This window comes from Apis cerana, linkage group LG9 (genome assembly GCF_029169275.1).
Source record: "Apis cerana isolate GH-2021 linkage group LG9, AcerK_1.0, whole genome shotgun sequence".
Classification (NCBI taxonomy): domain Eukaryota; kingdom Metazoa; phylum Arthropoda; class Insecta; order Hymenoptera; family Apidae; genus Apis; species Apis cerana.
Window position 1 is genome coordinate 847387 of NC_083860.1, and position 23002 is coordinate 870388.

General features: G+C 16.1%; 1 protein-coding gene across 2 annotated transcripts in view; it reads left to right on the forward strand.

Annotated features, from left to right (window-relative positions):
* LOC108001958 (E3 ubiquitin-protein ligase AMFR) overlaps window positions 1-23002 on the forward strand; it is a 63621-nt gene that overhangs the window by 13808 nt on the left and 26811 nt on the right. The gene's annotated exons all lie outside the window — the stretch shown is intronic.

Consider the following 23002-nt stretch of genomic DNA (forward strand, 5'->3'; position numbering starts at 1 on the left):
ATAAAGTATATGTATATAAAAAATAAACATGTTTCGTTTATTTTTAAGTATGAATATAATCAATTATTTTAATTAAACTGTTATAATAAGTAAGATATTATAATATAATATAATAATTATAAATTATTATATACATTATAATATTAATATTGTACATTTTTATAAAATAAAATAATTTTAAAAAGTAATTTTTAAAAAATATAATATATGTATATATAAAAGTAGAAAAAAAAATTATTTAACTAATATAAATCTTGTTTAAAATGTCTAATTCCATATTACTAATAATTTTTTATTCTATATTATTCTATTCTATATATTCTATATATATTCTTAACAAATTTAAACTTAATTGGATTATTACCTAATATCAAAAATTAATAAATTGTAATGTTTTTATCTGTATGTTTTATATGCTAAAAACGATAGCAATAGAACATGTGATTTATAAGTCTCTCTAGGATCAACTAATATCAATTATTTCATAACGAACTTTCTTTTCTCTTATTTTTATCACTGCAGTTTATTTCGTAACAAGTATAACCAATCTCATTTTTTCATAATCTATTTATTTTATATTCATTATAGAATTTTATAAAATAATATGAAATAAAAATACAATCACAAAAATCTACATATTTTCTTGTAAGAAAATTCATTAATTTTGAAAATTTTAATTTTAATGAAAATTCGTATATAATGAATTTTGCATAAAAATCAATTTCTAAATTTTCCTCATTTTTTTTTATATTTTGTATAAATCTTACCTAAAAATATTTTTTATAATAAAACATTAGAACTTAATTATTTTATAATTGAAAATTTTACATATAATTCATATGCAAATGATTTTATGTATTTGAAATGATATTCCATTAATAAAAAAACATTTCCATACATAATCTATTATAATATATATATAATATATATATATATAATATATAATATATATATAATGCTTATATACAATATAAAATAAATAAAAATCATTGGTTTTGACAACACAATTTATTAAATTGATATTATTACATATACATTTATACATATGTTTATTTTATAAGCAACGAAAACAAATTAAATAATTTAATATATCATATATAATATATTATTTCAATTACATATTATCAATTCTTTATTTATTACAAACATTTTTTTGTTATTAAATATTTTTAAACAAGAATTTAAACTCAAAAATTGAAAAATAACGAATTTTTTTCATTAATAAAAAAATTGTTTGAACAAGAAGTCTACATTTATCATTAATATATGAATATAATATAATTATTTATATTTTTGTTAATAGGAAAACAAATAAAAAATAATTTATAAGAATAAATATATTTTATATTATAAAAAATAATCATTTTTTTATATTTAAAGATCCTATATCTTTTTAATTATTAAATTAGATAAGCTTTTAAATTAAATAGAATAATTATTAAAGAACTTAAATTCTTTTGGAGATTTTTATACTAAGTTGATATTTTTTTTAGAATGAAATAATCAATTTGTATATATTATAATTATTTTATAATAGCGAAAAAAAGTTATTCCTAAGATTTAATATACAAAAAGTGGTTTCTATAAAATTAATTTTTGATATTATAAGAATTTTAAAATTAATTTTTTGTTTTTTAAATTTTTAAGATATATTTATTCTTTCTTTTTTAGAATTTCTTTTCATTATAAAATTATTACATTACTTTTATCACATTATGAATTATAATATTTTTTCTTTATGAATCCTTTCATTTACTTTAAAAAATCTTTGCAATATAAATGAAAAAATTAATTAAGTTCTTGGAAAATAATTTTTTTTAATTTGTAAAAATGAAGAATAGTTATATATCTATTATCAAATAAATGCAATATATCGAATGTAAGAATTAATCATAAAGAATTCATTTACATATATATTTGTTATAATTCTGTATATAGAAATATCTTTAATTAAGTAATTTTTTTAATGTTATTTTTTTAATGCATGAATACAAATATTTAGTTTTCTTTTCATTTAATATAATAATTTAGTTTAATAAATAATATAATAATATAATATAATAATTTAGTTTAATAAATATTTTTTTGATTTTTATAAATTTAAATTAAGATTATTTTATAATTGCTTTCGATATTGGAAATAGTTTAAAAATTTTTTTAAATTTTAAATTTAAATTTTTATTAATATTTATTATTTTGTTGTAGAGATAAAGAGAAAGATGAAATTTTGATTCAATAATTCAGATAAAATATGTAATATGTAAAATAGTTATATAAAAAGTTTTTACAATAAATTTAATAATTTTTGAATTATGATAATTCAAAATCAATATATATTTACTTTAGACCATATACTTTCTTATATTTGTATATACATATAATATGAATATTTTTTTATGTTCATTTGAAATTCTGATCGTGATTTTAACCTATAAAGTTAAAATTGAAAAAATTAAAATTGAAATAATAGTAACTAGACTATTTAAAGAAAAGAAATAATTTAAAAAAGATAAAAAAAATTACAACAAAATTGGCAAAAATTAATATTGAAAAATTATAAATATTGAAAAATAACATGATTAAAATGATATAAAATGATAAAAAAAAATTATATATAATATATAATAAATATATTGCTTAAATTTAATACCAATAGAAAAAAAAAACAAATTCAAAAAATAAAAGTCTAAATTCCGAAGTCGAAATTGAATTAAATAAAGATTATAATATGACAAATTTTTAAACAAATAGTAACTGATTAAAAAAAAATTATTTTTACTGATTAAAAAATTTTATTTTTCCAAATATTTTTAATTTTTCATTTATATTATAAATATTTTTAATATTTTAAATATCAATCAAATCATAATAAAAAAAATTAAAACTTGAAATAGATACATTAAAGATTATTTTATAAAAATTACTTTTTATTTTTATAAATTTAAAGAATTAGAAGCAAATTTTTTTTTTTAATAGAATATAATCATACAATTTTTATTCTCTTGTCTATTTCTATCCTATTATATATATATATATATATATATATATGATAAATATATTTAAACTTAAGAAAAAAATAATTTTTATTCAGAAATTTTGATATTTAAAAAATTATGACTTTTTATGTTGCAAAAATTTAAATGTATAATTTAATGAATACATAAAATATTTCAATAACATATGATTAAAAAAATTATTTTTTAAATATGTTTATATTTAAAATTTATAAATTTTTAAATGATATAAATTTTATAAAAAGTGTTATAAATTTTTTTAAGTGATTTTAAAAATTTCTTTAAAAATACATCAGACATAAATAATATATATTATATGTAATTATATATATATATATATATATATATTTATTATATTATGATACCAAAAATATGTTAAAATAAGAATTAAAAAATATTTTTAATTATTTAAGTTTTTAATTTATTGAAATATATTGAAAAAAAAATTTTTTTTTATAAAAATTTTATAAAAGAATTACATTATTTATAAAGCAATTATATTTATTTTTAACTTCGAAAAAAAAAGTATACAAATTTTTTATTCTAATTTATTTATATAATTAATTTATTCAATCATAGAATTAATCTTTTAATTATTAGGTATTAATTAATCAATATTATTTATTCAAATAATAACTTAATAATAATAATAATAACTCAATAATAACTTAATAATAACTCAATAATAATTTATTAATATTAATAAAATATAATCAAATATAATATAATATAACATTAATGAATTTCAATAAAAATCTACATAACATAACATAACACAAATTTAAGTTAATTTGAATATTCAAGTAAGATCAGTAATTCTTAATTTGATTCAACAAGCATTATCGACTTCTAATAATATTTCTTGACACAGTTTTTTAGTGATGCTTATGAAGTTAAAAAAAAAAGTTGCCTTTCAAATTCCAAAAAGTAAAAATAACAAAAATATAAAATTATAAATGTTTTGTTTTAGAAAAATGTATTTTGTTTAGTAATGATTGAAATAATATCTTATATTTTTCTTTTCACATTTTTATATATGTTATATATGATGCATACTTCATATTTTATATTAAATTAGTACTATTATGTGATCCTTAAATTTTTATCCAATCTTTTTTTCTTTTTTTTTTCTTTAAAAATTTTTTAATTTTAAGAAATATGAATATTAAATTAAATTATTAATTCTGATTTAATAATAATTTATTATTGTATCGAAAATATAATCTTATAATTTTAAGAATATCTTTTAATTATTAATAATAATTATATAATATAAGTATATAATTTGTGCTTCTTAATTTATTTTATATTTATTTTAATTAAACAAATTTTTTAAAGTAAAAAATATAAATTATAATTTAATTAATTATAATTTAATACATGAGAAACTATAATTAATATAATATATAAAAAATATGATAATATAATATAATAATAAAGATAATAATCAAATTTGTATTAAAATTTGATAAATTTAAGTAAAAAAAAAATTATTTGCATTTTTTTTACAATAATTTCTATATTCTGAAACAATTATAATTAATTGAATCATTAATATGTTGCATCTTCTGACTTTCTTATTTACTAATTTAAAAATAAATTTTTATTTAATTTACATTTGCTGATCTTAACATTATTGACTTTAGCATTATTGATATATTTTTTTTTTTAATATGAAATAATTTACTAAATATTAAATATTTAATCTTTAACATTAAACATTTAACATTAAATGAAAAATCGTAAGAAATATATTTATTTCAAAAATCACATAAAAATATATTAATTTTAATTTATCACTATATGTAAAATAAAATGATATTATAAAATCTGTTAATTAGATGATAAAATTTAATGATAAAAATTAGATTATTAATAAAATATATAATATTATTATATTATATATAAATATATAAAATAAAATATATATTTATAAAATATATAATGTTTTATAAAATATATATATTTAAAAATAATGAAAAATGTTCATATTAATATAATCTTGTTTATAAAATAATATTTTTATATTATATTATATAAAATATTTTTATATTATATAAAAAAAAATAAATTTTTTTAATACTTTATATTTCTCATATTTGGGAATTCTTGTTCAATTTTGAATCGTAATATTATCTTTCAATATTATCTTTATCTTCAATGATTTAAAATTAAAAATATTAAACTGATAATATTTAAAACTGATTACTTTTTGATTATATTTATTATTATTTAATAATTAATAAATATTAATATTATTTAATAATTATAAATATTTGATAAGCGAAAATAAAATTCAAAATTAATTGTTTCAAATTGTTTTATTTATTACATATATATGAGAATTGATATGAGCTGACGTGAAATGTATTTTTTGAAAAGTGCAGCATCGTTTGTATTCAATGTTTGCATACGCACAAAATAAATTTTCAGATATATAAATTATATTCTTTATTTCAATTGTTTTTAAGCAAATAAATATAAGTTAAAAAAAAATATTTTTAAATATTTAATTTAATTATTTAATTATTTTTGTATATTAGCGATTTATATTTTTGATAGAAAAATTATAATTAATTGAATTAAAAAGATTTTATTGTATTATTTTTTATAAACCAAAAATGTAACAGTTAATCCATTGTTTAATGAAAAAATAAAAAAACAGAATTAAAAACTCTAATTATTTGATATCTCTTTTTGAAATATTTATTTATATATTGCTACAAATATTATAATACCAAATAATGAAATATATTAATCTTATAGTTCTTTTTTAATTATTCTTCATGTAATAATTTAATAAAGAAAAAAAAAGAAATTTTAGAAATATCATATAGTATAAAAATTGTTATGATTGATTGTTATATACTCAAGTGTATATTCAAATTCATTTTTATTGCAAAATTATTTGCAGTAGACATTATATTTTACTTTCGAATTATTAAGATATCATTAAGATAATAAATCAAATTCAATTCATCAAAAAAATAAAAATCAAAAGAAGACTCTTTGTTAGACTTATAGAATTCGCACAATTGATTATTTATTGATTATTTTATTTAAATAATAAAAACACTTATTTGCAAATAACATTTATTTAAATAATTCAAAAATAATGTTGCATATAATAAAATTATATGAAATTTATACTAAATCGCGTAAGTTCAAAAATTATATTGAGAGTCCATGATGTTCATTGTTTTGATTCCGTAAGTTTATTTTATTCATCTGTGAAATACTGCTTTGTAAAAAAAAAAATTATGCGTTGTCAATTCTGTTTATCTTTTATATTACGTTCTTTCCAGTCAGTTTCAGATTTTTCTACTGTTATAAAGTAACAAAAAAATCTAAGTTTGAAAATATATCCATTTTTTTGACCTATGTTCAATTATCTGTCAATTATATTCTAAAAAGTTTCATCATCTTGTTAGTCAAAATATCATCTTTTATATTTTCTTTACGTTTATAAATTTGTGATTACGTTTATAAATTTTTTAAATCTTAAATCTTAAAAATAAGAATAAAATAGAAAATGAATCTTCAAAAAGAGATTTCGATAACATAACAAGCTTAAAAACTATGAAACTGGCTCAATTTTTTTTTATTACTATATACTTTTATTATATCTTTTATTAATATAATTTTATATATATAGAATACATCAAATGTAGTAATGTAGCAACTTTTTTCAATTGTATATTTTATACTCAAGTGTAATTAATATCAAACAAAACATAAATTTATATATCAATTATTTTTATTGTTTTTGTGTCTCAAAAATATTGTTTATTTATTCTAATAGGTTATAGTATAATTTAATATTTGATAATTATTTAGAATAGATGGATTTTCACCAATTTTAATGATTTTTTGTTATTTTTGTTAAAGGACAAGATTTTCAATTACAAGAATAATTAATTCTTTTACATGTTATCACTGTTTTTCGGAATATTTAAAAACAAATTACTATATATATATATATATATATATATATGCTTATATATTTATAATATGTGATTGTCATTTATCTATTGTTTCTATAAACCAAAAATAACATAAACAAAATTTTAATGGTTGAAGTTAAAAATAAATTTCAATATTTCAATATGTTATTATTCAAATAATTTATTATTCAAAAAGTATGGAATAACTATAATCAAATGATTGAACTTATATGAAGAACGAATCAACTATAATATTTAATAAAATATAATATTTAAATGAATTAATGTTCAAACATTTTAAATTATATTATTAATTATTATTTAAAGTAACTTTATTCAAAATTTTAATTATTACTTTTTCAATATATTAATGCCCAATTCTTTATAATATTTTTAATATGTCTATATTTATAATATAAACATATCGTAACAAGTAATGTTCAAAATATATGATGGATGGATTGATTAAAAAATCTACTAAATATTTAATAAAATATTTTAAATCCAATACCAAACTTAGACGGTATTCCACGAATTCTTCAAATAAATCGAAATTATTATACAATGGATATTATTATAGAAATTAATACAACAACAGATATCAACAATGATATTAATATTCATAATTTTGGTTATCCAAGAATTATTTTATTTTATTTTATTTTTGCATTTCGCAAATCCGAAAAATGTTGTTGCTATGATATATTTTTAAATAGATAAACTGTGATTACAAATTGAAAATCTAATCAAAATCTAATAATAACAATCATTTTTTGCAAATATCTTAAAAACTGTAAAAGATTGTTGGTTAAGGAAATAAGGAAATAATAATGTGATTACTTCCAATATTGATATCAAAATAATTTATGAATTTTTGATGTCAAAATTTCTATGCATATTAAAAGCAAAAAATATCATAAAATATCAAAAGTATCAAAAGAAATCGATTCACTCTTCTTAATAGCTACACAAAAATATCGATATTTATTTGATATCCAATATAAGTATCGATATTAACGAAATATTTACTACTATTTATAAATATTTCATAAATATGTATGTGTATATATATATATATATATATATATATACACATACATATATATCATATAAGTCATATGCATATAACTGTAGATCGTATTATTTGTTTTTAAATTATATTCGAATCATAAATATGTAGTATTTAATTTACTTATAATATGAAGAGTATAGAGAGAAAAAATAATAAAATATCGATATTTTCATTAAGTATCAAATGAATATTCATATCTTTATAAAGTGGATTTCTATTCATTTATATTAGTATCAAATGAAAAAGAATGAGTATCGATAATTAATACTAAATATTTAAAATTTCGATACTTATCAATATTTATTTATTGAGTACTTTGATATCGGATTATTGGTATCAATGCCATCATTAGAAATAATTTTTTTCTGAAGAAAAGTTATTCATGATAATATTGTGGTCAAGATGATCAGAAGCTACTTTTTTTAATAATATATTACTGAATTTTTTCATATATAAACATAATAAAAAATATCAATATTTGTAGATTTTATATCCAAAAATATATCTTTCACATAATATAAGAATATAAAACACGATTCGATTATTTTAGTCCATAATAAGATGAAAAAGAATAGAACAAAATTCTTTTTTATTTTTCTTAATGTTTATATATCATTTAATAATTTAAAAATTTTCAAAGTATATTATACAGAAAATATTTAAGTTGAATTTGATTATTTCAAATTTTTTAAAATTCCTCCAATCATTATTATTTTAATTGATTTTATAATATTTTTATTCAATAATTTATATTATATTTATAATATGTATGATATATTTATAATATGTATTTAATTTTTATTTTTGGAAAATAATGTTTTTTTCTTTATAGAAATAATTTTGAATAAGAATATTTAGATCAAATTTGGAATAGAATTAAAAAAGATCATTAATATATATATTCTTATTTATAATATAAGATTAATAAAATAAGATTATAATATAAGCATAATTTTGTATTGATTGAAATGAAATTTAAAGAATGTCATAAGAAAGAGAGGAAGAACTTTAAATATCAAATTTTAGCTTTGGTTATTAGTTTCAAATATTATTATAAATTATATATAAATTTATTTTATTATAAATATATTTTATTATATATTTTATTATAAATACATTTTATTATATATTTTATTATAAATAAATTATTTATTATAAATTCATTATTAGTTTCGAATATTAATATAAAATTAATATAAAAATAAAAACTTTCATTAATGTATATTGAATTTTGTCTATATATTTGCTTCAAATATCAACTCTACTGATTTCAATTTTAACATTATGTCTATAAATTTATAATATTTCTTAAATTTATATTTTAAATTAAAATTTATTGTTATTAAAACCATAATAATGAAGAAAATTTCATATTTATATAAGAAAATGTATAAGTCAGTGATTTATATCAGTGAACAAAATTTATTAATTATTAAATAATATTTAATTTTTATACTTATATTCTTTAAATCTTAAAATCATTTTTAAAAATCACAATAATCATAATATAAAAAAAATTTAGAATAACAATTCAAGGAAACATAATAAAAAAAATTTTCAAATCATTCAAAATCTAATCTAAAATTTATGTCTAAATCTGATCATTGTTAATTTTGATACATTATATGTGTCTATTTTACGCTATCTAATATGTGTTCAATTTTCTTTCGACTTTTCGACTTTCGGATTTTGTTTTTTCATGATAAGTTTTTTAAGATTATTATCCTATTTTCCTAAAAATGTATTCATTAAAATGATTTATATCTTAAGATTTCTCATTCACATTACAAATTTTTTCTCTTTCTCTTATGAGTCTTTACAGTAACTAATTATACTATACACTCTTCGCATTTATTTATGCATTTCAAACATAGTATGTTTCAATGTATGTTTCAACGTATATGTTAACATACAATAATTAAAATTATTTTTTGCGATATCCGAAGAAAAATTATTTTAAAATAAAAATATTTAAACTGTAAATCAATTGTTACAAAAAATTAAAAAATAGAATAACGATCATAATTGAATTTTTTTATTTTTTTATAAAAATATTATATAGATATTAATTTCATTTGACGAAAATTAAAAGAAATTTTTTTTTCATTAATTGCGATTAAAGTTATTCAGTGACTATTAAATATTAGAAATCTTTTGTTTATGGCTTAACAGCATGTATAGAAGCATGTAATACAAGACGATAAAAAGTCGCAGTGATGTACGTCGTTATGAACGCATATATATAAGCAAAATTCAATGATATATTCAACGGTTATCTTGAAGGATTTTTCTTCATTCGACATGTATAGTCTTATCGCGTCAAATTCGCCCATACATTTTCTTACAGTATTATTATTTTTTTACTTATTTATTTTTATCCATTCCTCATTTTGCTTTTTTTAACGTTTTTTATTTATTTTATTATTAACAATTTCTTGTTTTTCTTGTTTTAATTGCTCATCAATTGATATTAAATCGATATGTTTCATTTATGTTACATTTTATTTATATATATGCTGATTCTATCTGTCTAGGTCAAAATATCAATTGATGAAGCTTATTTAATTAAATTTATAAATAATTGAATTTAAGTTTGAAATAGAGTTATGACGATCAATATTTTTATTGATAAATATCAATAATTTAATATATTGATAATATCATTAAGATATTAGTAACGTATAAAAGTAACTAAAATTTCTATTTTTTCTTCAATTCAATTTTCTTCAAATTTATTATTAAAAATAGTGTTAATGATTATTTATGGATAAATTATATTTCATTAATATATTCAAAATATCGTTGATATCAATAATGAATAGAAAAGATTTAAATTAAATTAATTACAATATTTAATTACAATAATTTTTTAATAAAGTCTATTTATTTTTATAACAATTTATTAAATAATATTTTTATATATTTTAATAAAAAATAATAGAAATTTCAATCAATTTTATTTCTTAACAATATTTTAATGATCTTAACAATATATCGATTATTAAAAACTATTAATAAGATACTATTAATAAGATAATAAAATAATAATAATCAATAATTAAACCTATAGAGATAGCTTCATCTCTATTATACCGTCATTTTGTTCTATCTCTATTTCATTTCATTTATTGCAAATTTAAATAATTTATAACTCAATAAATGGATTTCAAAAAATGTACTAACATTTATATTTATTTTGGCAAGAAATCCATAAATATATTTTATAAATCTATCTATTTTATTATAATTTTAAATTATATTAATGATAATTTATTGGCATCCTTGTATATAAATATTTTGTGATATAATACACAATTTATTCATTGAAATAAGTGTACTCTATGAACTCAATGTTTAAATATTAATAAAATGTGATTTTTTTTAAATTTTTCCGTATAGAAATAATTTGAAATAAATAAAGCAAATAAATTTTAATCCAAAATTAATTTTTATATTTCTTATATATACACTTCTATCATATTATAATAACATTAAAAAGGTATTAATAGCTTTTCTTATTGCAAAACAACTATCATTGACAATCATGCGTAAATTGTAAAATAACTAAGAGAAAGCAAAGTATTATTAAAATATGATATCTCATCGTAAATATATTATTAAAATAAAATTTTAAATGAAGTAAATTGGTAAAATACATTTTATTCAAAAAATTATAAATAAATTTTGAATCATGAAGCAAAATTTAATCGAAAAAGGAATTTTGTTTTTGAATAGTGATAAATGATTCATTTGTCGAAAAATTAAGATAAATGTAAAGATAAATATATAGAAGTTAAGTTAAACTTAACTAAACTTAAAATTGAAAGTTTTTTCATGAAATAAGTTTTTTTATGAAATAAAATAAATGTTAATCGAAATAATTTGAACAGGAAGAAAACAAGAATTTTATAGCAAAAATAGAATATCTCTAAAGTAAATAATGAAACTTCTAAGCCAATAGATTTAAATAATTTTAAATTTTTAATTTGCGAAAATATTTATAAATTGTAAAAAATAATAACTCCTTTTGAAATAAAATAATATTCTTATTTAGATAATTCAAATTATTTAGATAAAATCAATTAATTTAGAAGAAATGGAAAAAATAAATAATATAAAAATAATTGAATATATCAGAGAAAATCATCATAGAAAACGTTAAATATATGCTATATATATAAAGAAATACAAGTTAAACGCAGAAGAGAATTTATAGGATAAAATTATATAGGATTATATAGAATCGGAAATATTAAATACATAAACATAGAAAATAACAATAATATTTAAAAAAGAAATATTTTAACAAAAATTAAAAATATCGCATTAATTTCAATGAAGACAATGATAAAATATATATTATATATTATTTAATTATTAATAAATGTTATGTAATATACAAAATAAAATATTCTATCTAAAAATATCTATTTCTTTAATTAATTGATCTCAAATCTATCAAAAATAAAATATAGAAATAATTTTGAAGGAAAATAAAATTAATATTAAAAAATTACATTTTTATAATTGATTATTTTCAATGAAAATTAAGAGAAAAATAAAATAATATTTCTTACTTTACTTTATATATATTAAATACTTATATATAAGTAATATATATATTAACTATAGAAATTGATTTATTTTATGCAATCTCATTTATAAACTATTGATATATATATATTGCATAATAAATATATAAAAGAAAAACAGAAAAAATAGTATTTCATTTAAAAAAATTAAATTAATTTTTTTAAATGAAATACTATTTTTTCTGTTTTTCCTTTTTAACTTGATAGTACATTTTAAGACGAATACAATGAATAACAAAGCTATTTCATTCAATGATATGTTGTGAAACTGTCGAGAAGTCAAGACAATACGTAGTATTCACATTCAATCAATTAAACATTTCTTACCTGCGATATTCTTGAGAATGTTTTATTATTGTTTGAAAATTTCTTAATAATTCTTTTTAGAAGCACGCAGACAATTTATGAATAATTTTTCTAGGAAGTTTCAAATTTATAAAAACTTTCAAAGAATCGAGCATTATCGTATTAAAGACATATTTTTCGTTTCACAATATTAAAGTATTGATAAAATTTTATTACATTAACTCGTTCTTAATTTTTTGAAAGTATAAAATTGAAACTTTGCAAAAAATTTACAAATTGTCTGCATATTATTGTTAAGAGGTATTCAAACGATAATAAAAAAATTTTCAGGAGCAGCATAATTAAACAATGCTTAACTGATTGAATATAAGAGGCATATAGTGATATAATTTTCAGTAATTTTACATTTGAATGAAATGACTTAATTAATAATTCATTAGATTCATCTCAATATTCATTATTATATTACCTATAAAAAAAATATATATATATATGTATATATATATGCATATATACATACATATATATTCGATTTAAAAAACTAATGTAATTTTAAAATTTTTTACATTTTATTCACTAAAAAAAGTGATATATTACATTATGTTTTTCTTTATATTTAATTTAAACATTTTTTTATATTTAATAGTTCTTGATATATTCGATTCGATAGATAAATCATATCTTATATAACTATTATATTTTCTTAGGAATCTTATAATGTAACTACTTCAAATAACTCGTAAATTATTCATTTTATGAAAAAATGTTTCATTTCAAAAGTTTATAGTGTAAGAAAGGAAAAATAATATTATTAATTCTTTTGTGGAAAATATACAAAGATTAAATTTGTTTTTTTAAAATGAATTTTTTAATAAATTAATTAAAACAAATTATTATTTTCTACTGCAAAAAATTATAAAACTATCAATTTATAGTAAAATTAATATTTCACGAAATATTTTAACTTGAATTTTATAAAACTCATATAAAAGAAAAGGAACACGCAAAACTTTTTTTATTTATGCTTTTTTTTGTTTTTTATATAAGTTTTACAAAATAATATTTTATTATTATAACTATTTATTTAGTATAATTGATTTAATAGATTAAAAAATAATAATCTTCATAATTAATTTATTAAAGAATATATGATTAATATGTATTTCCGTTAATGTATTAATATATTTTCGTTCTTCATATTCGTCAAATATCTATTTACAAAAAAATTAATAATATCTATTATACTAAATACTATATTATATACATATATATGCTATATCCTTTTCTCTACCATACAACTTATGAAGCCTATTTTTGTAAAACAATATTTTAATTTTAGTTATGTATTTATTAAATCATCACAACTTATTCTATATATTATATATATATATATATATATATAAAATATCAATTATTTTAAATCTATAATTTTAAATAAAGATATCTCAAATAATTTTATATTCATTCTTACATTTTTAAATTAAATAAAAGAAATATATAAAATTGGTGCCAAATATTAAAACAAAATATATTAAAATATATTAAAATAAATTTTTATAATAACATTGAATCTATCATCACACGAAAGAAAAACACACAATTAGAGATTATGCTTTATTTTTCGAATATATATATGAAATATATATGAATATGTTACATTACTTAATTAAGTAACTTAATTAAGTTGTCTTAGTCAGATAACATCAAATCCAATTTATTTTATCTCTTATTTTGTCTCTAAAAGCAATGATATCTATTTTTAAAGTAATGAAATGAATACATTTTTCATATCATCAATAATACGTATATATCAATAAAATATTTCATATTAATAATATTTTTTTTACATTAAAAATAAATATTTCTATATCTCTTTACATCAACTTTTCTTTTTACATCAACTTTTTATGAACATAATACGTTTCATTTATTTTACAAAAAGGAGCATAGTTGTCTTCAATGTGATTCAAAGTATTTTTCTTTATGAAAAAAAATATATTTGTATGATTTGATACGAAATAAAATTGATGTCACTACAAACACTACATTATAATGAAAAATATGATTCATAATAGTATAAATTCAATCAAATATGGAAAACAAAAATTAAAAATCCCATCTTAAAATTTTAATATTTAAATATTATACAATCATTTATGTTAAAAATCGAAAACTAAAAAATATTTTAAAAAAACTATAACTTAAAAATCAATATATATTAAAATTTAATTCTAACATAATTTTATATATAATTGAAATACTTAAGCTAATGTGACAAAATTTTTTAAAAACTAAATTAATCAAATCAATTTGAAGAAAAACTGGACAAATTAAAGAGGAAAATGAAATTATAAAGATGAATGAAGTAAAAATAGACAAAAAAAAATGAAGGAAGGTTTGTTGAGAAACAATGGATTTTTGACGGAATTAAATGATTTAAGTAAACCAATCGATAATCAATGAAATACTTGAAATTATTTGAAATTATCAAGAAATTAAGCTTGACCCAATCATGTCCACATTACTGCTGAAAATATACAATTACTTGAATGACAAAGTCATAAATCAATAAACCACAAAATATACTTCATTGATCCGAATAATGATGCACATATTCCAAATAAGTATAAAACACATAATATGAATATTATGTTTCAGAGTTTAGAATAATTGCATAAATATCTTTTTTAAAATCATAATTGAAATTTTCTCAAATGATAATAATAATGTACTATATTGTTATTATTTTTTAAATATTGTTATTATTTAATTTAATTTAAATTCACTAATTTAAATATAATTTAATTTAAATTTATACTAAGTTAAATTAAAATATATTTCAAATTTTGAAAATACGATATATAATATGTATAAAAAAAGTCAAACTAAATAATATATTTCAATACATTTTTCATAAGACAAATGATATATGTTACTTTTTGTAAGACAAATAAAATATGTTACTTTTTATAATTTATGTCGAAATATATCTACGTGTTATGTAATAATTGCAACTAATATAGCATAATTGAATTTTATTTGAAAATATTATTTATGCAGTTTCTAGTGGCTAATATATATTCATATTACAAAATATCCATGAACAAGTTCTTTAAAAGCAATTTTTATATTTTTAATCATTATAGAATATAATCGTAAAATCTTCTAGATTTGTTTTATATATATATCCATATTGATTAATATAATATAATTTTCTTATATTCTTGATTATTTATAACTGAAAAATTATTACTTATTTTTTAAACATTTGTTGTTTGTTGTTATATTTATGTATTTAGAAAAAATCATATTAGAAAATTCTTTTGATGAATAAAAACAAAATAAAAATTTTTCTTTGATTTTTATTATTATTTTTAGCATTATATAATTTATAATCTATAATCTATAAATTATTATATAGAAAACATGATAAAATTATGAAATTGAATAAATCTGAAATCGGTATGTGGTATCAATATAAATATAATATAAATTATTTATTTATAATATATGTTTTATATTTATGCTATATATTGTGGATATATTTCCATATATGTATATATATCAAATATGTGTGTATATATATATATATGTGTGTCTGTATATATATATATGTGCGTGTGTACAAAATGTATATATGTAAATAAATACATACTTATAAAATACTGATTATTTTATTATTTTATATATTTTATTGATTTTTATTAAAATAATAATATTTTATGATATATTTTTATTAAATATAATTTTATATATTTAATTTATTAAATATAATTTTATATAAACATTAATTTATATCATATTATTGCAATATTATATCATTTGCTTCATATCATAAAATAATTCATAAAACATAAATATATTAATTCTCACATTTTTTCCTATTACATATTCGAGATTGAATTAAAAATCAAAGAAGAATGATGGATATTATATTAATTGTAATATGCAAAAAAAAAATCGAATATGTGGACAACTTTTTTTTCATTTTTCACATTTCTTGGAAAAATATATGATGCAACCATATCTTAACCATCATAGAATTAAAAAATCCCTATGATGCATATATTACGTCACTAGTTTCGAATGTGTAATTCTATCTTAATATAATGAAATGATACAAAGAATTTAATCAATTAAATCAATTTTTAATTAATTAAATATAAGAAATCTTTCATCTGTTCTATATTGAAATTATTAAATATGAAATTTTAATTTTTTTATATAAGTATATAAGCATCGAAATATTTGGTTTGATTTTGTATGATTTTGTGTATTACTTTTTCTATAAATTTTCAAATTTTATCTATCTATAACGCAGATTTAAAATATTTATAGCTTGTTAATTAATTCGAAAGAACTCTATGACATTATACAAGAAAATAAAACGTTAATATATATGTAATATATAAAAATTGATTCATACTATCTTTTAATATTCATACATTCTAAAAACTAAGTTCAAAAATATTAATTTTTTTAGTTGGCTGCTTTTTAATCAGTTAACAAGATATATATTCATATTAAATATTTCATTTAAATAATATAAGTGTAACATTATCTAATAATTGAAATAAATATTCATTTGTTAAAAAAATTTTTTATATACAATATTAATCATTTTTCTTTTCATAAATAGCCACATAGAAATCATGAAGATATTTAACTTTTTGTATTTGAAAATTTTTTTTATTTCAAAATGATTTCAAAAAATTAACAATTTGAAGCATATATTAATTATTATATATATGGTTATTAAGATTATATATTATATATATCGTTATTAAGATGACGAAATATTTTCTAAAACTTTTATATGTCAATTATATTGTATAAAATAATAATATTTGTTAATAATCAATATATTATTGCAAATATATTATTATATTATTATTATTTTATGTTATTATAATTTGATTTTTCAAATTATTATATTATTATTCAGATTTGTATATATATTATATATGTTGTATATATTTGTACATTATTATATACAATTATATATATATATATATATATATATTATTAAAGATTTTCGAATTATACATAATTATAAAAAAAATAATGAAAGAAAATGAAATATCAAATAAAAAGAAAAAAGATTTTTTAATCTTTAATATTACCAATAACTTCGAAGCGCAATGTATTGCGAATTCACGATCAAAATGAACATTTTTTATTTACTTATTCATAGATTTATTTATAAATAATTGTACTTATATTAAAAGATATAAGATTCAGAATATTAAAAACTTATTATAAATAAATTTTTCTAAATTAAAAAAATTAACATTATTAAAAGTTAAATTTTAATTTCTTATACATATATAGTATTTTTTTTCTATATATATATAGAATGTTCGCGCCCGCGATATTAATACTGTAATGATTAGTGGATAATAATAATAATAATGCCTTCGATTAGTCGTAATTAGGATACTTCATATTTGTTAACTATATATAAGTTACTTATTCGGAGACCTTGTCTATTAGAAAGTAAATCTCACAATATCGCATACATAATCATATCTGATATTCAGAGCACAATGTTTTCATAAACTAATTGTCGATCGCATAAACTATGACAATCATGAGACTCTATTTGGAAGTGACGATAAATAATCATGTCCAACATGGAAAAAACCTTTTATTAATTCAGTTGAGTCACAGTTTTCCGATGGGATAATAATCATAAACAATACTTGACTTAAGGAAAACTCTTTTCTTGATGGTGCTCTACATACAAAGAATTCAAGAAAAGCAGCTAAATGCATCCCCCTGACAAATCCCTCAAACAATACCATCATTATTGGTATCAGCCGTGTCTAGAACATGTGATGCTAAAGTCCGCTCAATCAGACCGAAATATGACAGAAATATCATATATGCCTACGAAACTTTCAAAAATAATTCTAGAGAATATCATTCATTATTCAACAAAGCATAAAAACAGAAAGGGACTTTGGGGAACTTTTCTGAACAAACTGCATATAAATCTGGAGAACAATAAGTACTTACAAACAATATATAGTATATATATAGAAAAAAAAAACAAATAAAATTTTAACTTTAAATTTTTCAAAATAAAAATTTTAATACTCTTTTTTTTAAATAACTCTTTAATTTTAAATGAATAATATATTAAGATTACATTTACATAAATATATATTTATAAAATTAAAGATAAAAAACAAACAGTTTAACAGAATTCCACCAATTATTATTTTTCGTTTAAATAAGCAAAATTTTGTTTAGATAAATGAATTTAATTTTATTTATTTTCAAATTACATTATCTTTTTTATGTATTTTTTTTTTATTTGTATCAGATATTCATGTAAGAAACATTTGATACTAATTCAAATAATAGAAACTTAGGTAGAGTTTATTAAATTGATATTCATGAAAATTTCATTTCGATAAATAAAGTTCAGATGAACTTCTATTTATGCATCTGTAATTTCATTTTTTTTTAATTTTTATTTAAATTATTTCATGAAGTTCGCGAATAATAATTACTTTAGAGCAAAGGATTAAGTAAATTATAAAATACTTAAGATTTTAATCGATGCAGTACTTGTTACTTTCTAAAAAAAAAAGATTAAATTAATTATATTAAAAAATCATTAATAGTAGATATCTTTAATTTATAATAATTTTTTTATATTAAACATATTTTAAATTAAATTTAATAAAATTGAGGATATAATAGATAAAAAAATGAAAAATATTGCTGTATGTTTTTCTTATATTTCATACAATATTACAAAATTCAAATTATAATGTATTACATTAATTATAAAAAGTTAAAAGTTAATTTTATTATACAAATGTTATTAAGTTATTTTATAACATAAATTAATTAAAATTTTTTATAAAAAAATATATAGATATTATCTTCATATAATCTTCTATATATTCATCTGTAAAAAATCTATTAATGCCACGTAATATAATAATTATCTTTTTATAGCAATTTTTATAACAATTTTTAATAAAAATATTTATAATTTCAATTTTTTGTAAAATATTCCATTTTTCTCTCTTAAATAAAACATCCTATGTATATATATGTATTTATATATTTATAAAAATAAATTGCATTCACCTAGAACTTTTTTATAAAAAACTTTTTAATAAATATCAGAATGAAATTTGATTGTAGTACTTTTTAATATTTCTATTCTGAATTATTTTATGTTTTCGTATCTTCATATTTCAAATATTCATATCTTTAATTTAACGATCATCTTTCATTTGTTATCAATGACATTAGAAATAAGCGTTCAAATAGAAAATCCAAATTGACATTTATTTTTTGTAGAAAAATTCAAGTATAAAATATGGTAACATCTTAGAGAGTCCAGATTTTTCTCTATATTATATGATTTTCATGTTTTTGGATCAATCTTTCCAAGCAAAGATATAGAAAATGTATCTAAGAAAATAGTAGTATGCCAGATGTTTCTTCAAAAAAGAAGTTCAATATAATGCAATAATGGTTGTCATAAGTTAGATAATAGAAAAATTGCATTATAATAAATGACTTTATTATAAAAAGATTATATAAAAGTAATCTTTACATTTCATTTAAAATTAATTTCAAACACTTAATTTTTTTCTATGAATGATACTTAATTTTTTTTTTATGAAATTTATTTTTTTGGTTTCTTTCTTTTTGATATATCAAAAATTTTTTTCCTTAATGTAATAGATAAAATGATTTCGCATTAAAGTGACTATCGACTGACTATATTTTGATAAATATCGATAATATGTTGTGATATATCGATAATTGCTAGAAAATTGTTAGAATATTAATATAATAACAGATGAAAATAAGACTATAAAACTTAAATTGCTATTTTATTATTAAAGATATTATTATATTATTAAAGATATTGATGACTATTCTATGAATATTTCATTAATTTCATTTATGTATGGATATTTCATTAATTTTTTGATATAAAAATATTATTGAGATATCAATGACACAAATAGAAATGATTTAACTAATATAGTTTTTCAATAAAATCTATTTATTTTTATTATATTTTATTACAGATAACATTTTTATATGCTTTAATAATAACTTACAATCAAAAAAAGTAAAAATTTCAATTCTATCTATATATTTTAATCATATTATTTATAATTAATATTGATTAATTAATATTAATTATAATTACTCTATTTGATATACCGGAAAATCAATATTATAGAGAAAAAGATATGAATATGAGATATTCATTTTATTTTTTGATATAGGGAATTTCAATAATAAATAAAAAAATTATATAAAAAAACTTTCTTTTTACATAGAATAAATATTATAGACTTTACAGAATGAGAATTTTGATTTTTTTTAAATAAAATCTGATTAGTACATGTATAGTTAGTATAGTTAGGAAATATTATAGTTAATAAAGATTACAGATTAGTAAATTTAGATAATATGAAACACTGTTTTGAAAAAAATAAGTCATGAAATTAAAATATTATATATAAAATATTATAGAAAGATTTTATTAATATATAAATATAATGAATAGTGTCAATATAATAAAAAAAAATTAGATGACACAAACAATTTATTTTGTTTTACATTAATGACATAAATATAATATATATAATAATTATATAATAATATATGTATATAATAAATATAAATTGTGCTTTCCACACAAATATCCACACAAACAAAAATAATTAGCATCATATGTATCTTTATAATTCGTTTTCAAAATCTTCTGAAAATTTCTAAAAATTTAAATATATTGTTATGAATCAAATATCTCAAGTTATTATCAATTTATTATTTTTGATTATATTTTCTCTTATATTATAACCAAAATACTTTAATCTTCAAATTTTTCATTAATCTATTAAAACTATGATTATTATATGACTTAGTTTTTCTATTTTTTAAAAAATCACAAAATAATCTAATATAATAATAATAAATATAATAATAATATAATATAATAATATAATAATAATAAATATAATAAATATAATAATAAATTTTACTTCAATAAACGCGCATAAAAACGTTCTATTACAGTTGAAATATAAAATGTTCAAATATCTATTTAAAAAAAATAATTGCTATAGAAAAATGTTTTAGTTGTCATAATATTTGAAATATAATTTGTGTACAGATCAAAATATTAATAGCTTGTATTTCTATCTTATATTTCTCCATTTGTTATCTTAAAATATGTATTCACATAGGTAGGAAGTTTATAAATCATTTGTAAACATTACTTGCAAGCAATTCGTAAATATTTTATGACTTATTACTTGATCTTTTTTCTACATGATAGTTTTCAAATATCCATAAATATTCTATTATACGAGGAATCATTTGAATTTTCTTTTCATATATTATTTATCAAAAAATCGAAACTTGCAATAAAAGTATTTACAAAGTAAAAATATTACAAACAGATTTTTTCAAAATGTTATTGATATAAATTTTTTATATATATATACAATAAGAGAGAAAATATTCATATATACTCTTTAAAATTATAATTTAAATAACTTTTTTTAAAATTGAACAGACAACTTTTTTTTGAGATGTTAAAAAAAATTACTTTATTGGATAATATGTAAAAAAAAATTTTTTAAATTGCTATTAATTGAAATTTTAAAGAATAAAAATTTAAAACATATCTTTTGTAAATCTGAGAAAGTTATATGTACATACTCAAAATTTTATCGAAATTAAATACATTAAAATGCTATAGATATCGAAAGATATAAAAATTTCAGATTGCAATTATAAATCGAAAATTATGAAAAATTACAAATTTCAATATTTTCGATTATTTGTAATTCATAACAATATTAACCGAATATTTTATCCACAAATTTTATCCACATATATAGATTTATTTTATTATTTAGTAAAAATTATTTCATTTTAAAAAATATATAAAAAAATTTTCTTTTATTATATATTAAACGATTACTGGAGCCAATCATTTAAAATGAAAAAATTTTTAAAGATTATCCCGAAAAATAAAAAAAGTATAGCTTCCAATTTTCTTAAATGAAATGATATATT